This window comes from Ailuropoda melanoleuca, chromosome 20, assembly GCF_002007445.2.
Source record: "Ailuropoda melanoleuca isolate Jingjing chromosome 20, ASM200744v2, whole genome shotgun sequence".
NCBI lineage: Eukaryota > Metazoa > Chordata > Mammalia > Carnivora > Ursidae > Ailuropoda > Ailuropoda melanoleuca.
The window spans coordinates 759,278-766,000 of record NC_048237.1 but is presented as its reverse complement, the minus strand read 5'-3'; the positions used below and the strand labels follow the sequence as shown (position 1 = coordinate 766,000).

At 45.7% G+C, this 6,723-nt stretch overlaps 1 non-coding gene across 1 annotated transcript; it reads left to right on the top strand.

Annotated features, from left to right (window-relative positions):
* The first annotated feature begins 535 nt into the window (after positions 1-535).
* Positions 536-625, top strand: TRNAY-GUA. Its single transcript is given in 2 exon segments — positions 536-572; positions 590-625. It is a non-coding gene; the product is annotated as a tRNA-Tyr (tRNA).
* Positions 626-6,723: the final 6,098 nt, after the last annotated feature.

Genomic DNA, 6,723 nt, shown 5'->3' with positions numbered 1-6,723 from the left:
CCGCAGGGCCGGTACGTGGTGGGTGAGGTGGGGATGGGGCGGGTGCGGGCACAGCAGAACCCGGGGTGGGGGGCGAGGACGCTGAGAGACGGCGTTCCTGGGGGGCCTCCACCTGAGCCTGAGGTCCTGCGGTTCGCGGCCGCCTATCCGGGGCCCACGGGGGTGGGTTCCCCTCTCCTTTGCTCCGCAAGCCCTGCCCCACCCGAACTCACCCATCCCTTCCGCCAACGCCCCCTTCCCCTCCCCCCTTCTCCGCTTTGTGGCCCCCCGACGGCCGTACTCCTCCCTCCCCGGCCCGCCCCACCGAAGAAGGGAACTCGGGGAGGGGAAGTGAGGCAACAGGTGAGAGCCCGGGCCCAGCTGTCTTGAAAATTGGCGCCCCCGGGTGCCTGGCTACCGTCAGGTCACAGCGCGTGTTTGGCCCTCTTCAAAGCGAGCTTCCGACCAATCGGAGGCCAAGAGGCCCTGGGGCGGGCGGGTGTCTTGGCCTCGTCATTTCCAGAAAGAGCAATGACTCAGGCTCGGCATCGTGCGCCCTTCGATAGCTCAGCTGGTAGAGCGGAGGACTGTAGACTACACACGTGTGGACATCCTTAGGTCGCTGGTTCGACTCCGGCTCGAAGGAGGTGCCTGGTGCTTTTGCTGGACACCGCGAAGGCCTCCACCCCAGTGTCAAGGGCTGAGCAACACAGGAAAATACTTTCCGCAACTCCTAGAGCTAAGCGTGTGCTATCTCTAGGCGACACACCTGCACCATCTTCCCGTGGTCACCAGACCCATGGCCCGCAGGGCAATACAGTCCACCCTGCCCCTGCTTTACGGAGCAGCCCGACCAGCCACTTTCCACATCCTCCTGGACACTATAGTTTTGTGCACCCACCACTTGTGCTCTGGGCTCTGCCACCAGCACCAATTTGCCCAAATGGACAGATCCCTCCCACCCAGGCAGCCCAACAGGCGCTGCTCAGGGCAAGCCCTGGAGGCACGTAAGTATACAGGCCCACACCGGGTCACCAGCAACCATGGCATCCTTCTTGAAGACTTCACTCTTTGACTCTCTGTATCTGTCCTCCAGTTGTACTCTGTTCTCTTCTCTCTGTCTCTGTGTGTTTTTGTTTCCTGACTCTCATTCTGTACACATATTTGACCTAGAGAGACAGAAATTGCTCATCTTCCTGCTTCGCCTAGTATTTGAACAGAAATTGCCATTGGAGAACTTTCGAGTAATTGCCAATTGTCTACTGCACTTTAGCGGACATTTGTAGGATGAAAATGCAGTTTTGTTGCTGCGGTTTGAGAGGGCTGATTAGAACTGTCAGCGGCCAGTTTAGGTGGCTGGTCTCTTGTCTCCACTGCGGCTCCTGGGAGACGCAGGTTTTATTTGTATTGCTCTTTTTGCCTCTGGAGGTTTGTGGCTCTTGTAAGTGCAATGATCCTACTCTGTTCACACTATTTGTCACACGCAGGTGATCTACATGAAGGTTTTATAGCTCTTTCTCCACAAAGAGCCCTGAAGTTTGAACGTCACCATATGCAAAAATTAGGGTCATGCAATCAAGGATGGAATCTTTGGCCTCTCTTCGACATCCTAGAATTCTACCTTTTCATGCACCTTTACATTTAGATTTTTTTTCTTATCTACTAAGAAATGTGCCCTGAGAATTATGAACTGAGACAGGTATTCATCAATAAGGGTATAGTAAGTCCTGCATCCTCTCAACTCCAGAATCTATGTCATATTGATTAAAAAAGCTGTCACTCCTCAGGACTGGTGTTCAGGTATGTTTCATTCACAGCCTTTTTTTATAAACACCTAACCTGCCTTAGGTACTGTTACTGTGCCAGGGAAATAGAGATTACAGATATTGCCCTAAAACAGTTTAATGTCTGTAGGGGGCACATAGATGGAGGCAGATAATTACAATATAATGTCCTGAAAACTGCAATAGAGGTAAATAGAACATTCCATGCAAATCTAAAACTAAAATCAACCTTGGAAAGTTTTAATTCAGGCTAGGGTAGAGGTCAGAGTAGAAAATGTGGGAGGTCTCCTGGCACCCCCAAGTGCCCTGGACTCAGTTGAGTTTTAGAAAAGGAGAGTAGATCTGTGATCAGGTGAGTTCAGTGGACACAGAACAGTTTTAGGAAAAAGAAACAGAAACTTGAGGAGTGTTGATTCTGTGTGTTACCATGTATGGTATCACTGGAGCATACACACAACCCCAGGACTGACAAGAAATGGAGATATCAATAATTATGCATGAAATTTTATCCAATCTCATCATGTCCCTAGGGTTCTAATTGCTGCTCAGCCCAGAAGGAGGGGAAGCTTTCTTAACATCCCTTTTGAGTCTTCATAAAGAGGATACCATGGCTTTATCACTTGCTCTGTGTGTTATTCTCCCAGCATGGCCAGCAGAAGGAAAATGCATAATGTCCGTGTAAGTCAACATTCTCCTCCACTCATTAGCATTTTCTCTGCACATCCTTTTTTTTTTTTTTTTTTTGCCGCTGCCTGACTTGGGTCAGCTGACAGATAAAGGCAGAAATATTGCAGATGCCAAGAGAGAAAAATCTTATGTCGAATGAAGGGTTTGCTTCCATTTAGATTGGACAAGAATAGGGAATTGGGCCATTTCCATTCAAGATCTCTAGTGGGGCTCCTGGCTGGCTCAGTCAGCAGAGCACGCGACTCTTGATCTCAGGGTCGTGAATTCAAGCCTCACGTTGGTTTGGGTGTAGAGATTGTTTAAAAATGATACCTTAAAATTTTTTATTTTTTTATTTTTTGTTAAATAGGACACAGGGCTTGAACTTAGGACCCTGAGATCAAGAGTTGGGTGTTTAACTGACTGAGCCCCACAGGCACGATCTCTTGAAATTGTCTTCTCTCCTTCTGAAACCTCACCATCTCTTCACCGCCTGGGGAGCCTTTCTCAGCAAGTACTGCCTCCAGCTGGGTTCCTGATGCCTGGATGAATATAACCCCTAATGCAGGCCGTTCCCAGTGGCAACTAAATGGCTCTAAACCCGTTACAAATAAAAATGTTTACCTTTCAATAATGGAATTAATTAGAAACCAAAGCTTTTGTCACTCTCCTCCATCTCTGCACTTATGCTAACACCAGCAATCAAGAAGGATATAGCCTGGGTTGCCTGGCTGGCTCAGCTGAAAGAGTGTGTGACGCTTGATCTAAGATCATGAGTTTGAGCCCTACATGGGGCATGGAGCCTACATTAAAATAAGTTTTTAAAGAAAAGTTGTAGGGGCACCTGGGTGGCGCAGTTGTTAAGCGTCTGCCTTCGGCTCAGGGTGTGATCCCAGGGTTCTGGGATCAAGCCCCACATCAGGCTCCTCTGCTATGAGCCTGCTTCTTCCTCTCCCACTCCCCCTGCTGGTGTTCCCTGTCTCGCTGGTTGTCTCTCTCTCTGTGTCAAATAAACAAATAAATCTTTAAAAAAAAATAAAGAAAAGTTGTAGTCCAAGACTGGTAAAAGAGTGACTATTGGCATGTAAAATCCATAAGTGAGGAAACATAAGACCCAGCCTCAAGTGAGATAGATTTTCAATCAGTACTGGTTAAAGGGAGAGTGGGAAAATGTCAGCATCTGTTCATGATGGGGGATGAAGGATATCTTCCTCTCAGGTGCACTTTCGCTGCTAAGCCCCATACTGTACACAGACTGAAATATCTTGGGGCATTTTGTGGCCCAGTTCCCTTATTTAAGTATCAGGTATCAGAGAAGGGCCTGACTGGCTCAGCTGATAGAATGTCCTAGAGGTACAGACTTGCTCTCATGGTTGTGAGTTCAAGCCCCACCTTGGGGGTCAGATATCAGGTAAAATCACAGCCTGATCCACCTAAAATCACTGAGCATTTTCCAATAAATAAAACTTTCTAAAATAGGGGAGGGTGAGGTCCTGGAGGCTGGTAGCCATGAAAAAATAGCATGGTGACTAAGGATCAGAAGGCACCCTCCCCTCTCTTTTTTTGACCAGGCAGAAGAACACTTTGAGAAGTCACACCTGAGATGAAAGCCTAAGAAACAAGCTGTTTCTTCCTAAGCGGGTTTTGGTTTCCCTGAGGTTTTCCCATCCCTGTGGCCCCACTGTCCCCCTGGGAATGTCAGATAATAGAGCAAGAATCTGAGTCACAAAAAGGGGGACCGAGTTCCTGCCTCTCTGTCTTGTAGTATGATGCACCCTCAGTGGTGGGCCAACACTGCCTCAGAAGATGGGAAGTATTGCTCTTTTTACAGGTGGGTGTTTCTTCCTCTCACCTTAGTATTTTATTGAAAATATTGGAGGCCCCAAAAGGGCCACATCTGAAGGAACTAACTTTTTTTTTTTAAGATTTTATTTGCTTATTTGAGATAGAGAGAGAGAGAGAGTGAGCACAGAAGCAAGGGGAGCAGCAGAGGGAGAGGGAGAAGCAGGCTTCCCCCCTGAGCAAGGAGCCCAACTCGGGGCTCGATCCCAGGACCCTGGGATCATGACCTGAGCTGAGGGCAGACGCTTAAGTGACTGAGCCACCCAGGCGCCCCCTAAGTAACTAACTTGATTAATTACATCCCCCCCACTCCCACCTGCGCCCAAACTCTGTGACTCAGTCAAAATGTGCCGGGTTTCCTGGCTTACAAACACCAGGTGGGGGCGCCTGGGTTGGCTCAGTCCATTAAGTGTCTGCCTTCTGCTCTGGTCATGATCTCAGGGTCCTGGGATCAAGTCTCAAGTTAGGCTCCTGGGCTCCTTGCTCCGAGGGAAGTCTGCTTCTCCCTCTGCCCCCACCCTACTCGTGCTTTCTCTCTCTCTCAAATAAATAAATGAATAAAATCTTTAAAAAAAAACAACACTAGGTGATGACAAGGTTTTCACTCTGTTTTCATCACTCTGCCTGTCTTTTATCAAATTCCTCCCTATTCTCTCTTACTCGTTCGTTTCAGGATCATCTCTTACCAGAATCTTTTCCTAGCTCCCCAAGTCTCAATTTGGTTCTCCTCCTCTTTGTCTCTGTGGTACTCCTAGATTACTTTCACCTTTCCACCTATCACGCTATACTGATAGTATGCTTTCCTATCCTCTTTACGAGAGAGCGCCTTGAAATCGGGGGCAATGCCGTATTCTTTCTAGTATCATTAGCACCTGCCACAGTGCCTTGCACAGGACAGATACTCAGCGAATGTGAAATTATTAACTGGCCTAAGGCATTTTAATATCAGCTCCAGAAAAATTAGGGCTTTGGGGCGCCTGGGTGGCACGGCGGTTAAGCGTCTGCCTTCGGCTCAGGGCGTGATCCCGGCGTTATGGNCCAGCGAATGTGAAATTATTAACTGGCCTAAGGCATTTTAATATCAGCTCCAGAAAAATTAGGGCTTTGAGTGAATCATTACATCTTGGAGTAATAACTAGAGACCTGCTTTATTGGAAGACAAAAAAAGCCCATAATTTCTTCCAAGATAACAAACAACCAGAGATGACACATATCCCATGTAAAGAGCCCAGGGTTTTCTGTGATGAAAAGCAAATGAGGAAGTNTAAAAAAGAAAAAAAAAGAAAAAAAGAAAAATTAGGGCTTTGAGTGAATCATTACATCTTGGAGTAATAACTAGAGACCTGCTTTATTGGAAGACAAAAAAAGCCCATAATTTCTTCCAGGATAACAAACAACCAGAGATGACACATATCCCATGTAAAGAGCCCAGGGTTTTCTGTGATGAAAAGCAAATGAGGAAGTGTCTGGGAATTACACAGTAATATATTCAAATTAACCCTACTGCTGAGGAAACCCGAAAGTTGAAAAACTATGTGAAAACATCTGCTTGATGGCACTGGAGAAATAACAGATGAGAAGTATTACTCAGCCAAAATATGAGAGAGGTAAAAATCCAGAGTGAAAATAACTAGAAAATCCCCACATTTAAGGAAATAACTCATTATGAAGCCAGTGTGAATTGTATATCAGAAGACAAGGACATAAGAGAATTACTGTAGGCCAATTTCATTCATAAACACGGATATAAAAATTCTAAACAAAAAATTAGCAAGCTAAATAGAGATGTATATATAAAGACAGAACGGAGCTATTAGATAAAAGTAGGATTGATTTAACATTAGAAAAATCAATGTGCTTCACCGCACTAAAAGACCAAAGGAGAAAAATAACGGCTATTTTAATAGATGCAGAAAATTCAGTTAATAAAGTTCAATATCTGTCATGATACAAATTTTAGTAAACTAGGAATAGAAGACAACTTACTGGGGTGCCTGGGTGGCTCAGTCGCTAAGTGTCTGCCTTCGGCTCAGGGCGTGATCCCGGAGTCCTGGGATCGAGCCCCACATCAGGCTCCTCCGCTAAGAGCCTGCTTCTTCCTCTCCNTCCCACTCCCCCTGCTTGTGTTCCCTCTCTCGCTAGCTGTCTCTATCTCTGTCAAATAAATAAATAAAATCTTTAAAGAAGAAGAAGAAGACAACTTAGTTTGATGAAGTTTATCTACAAAAAAAAAGTCTCGTTGTATCTTGTATCTAACAATATATTTAATGGTGAAATCATGTTAGATTTCTGTTTGAGACTGANCAACTTAGTTTGATGAAGTTTATCTACAAAAAAAAAAGTCTCGTTGTATCTTGTATCTAACAATATATTTAATGGTGAAATCATGTTAGATTTCTGTTTGAGACTGAAACAAGATTAGGATGCCCACTAATCATCTATTCAACATCAC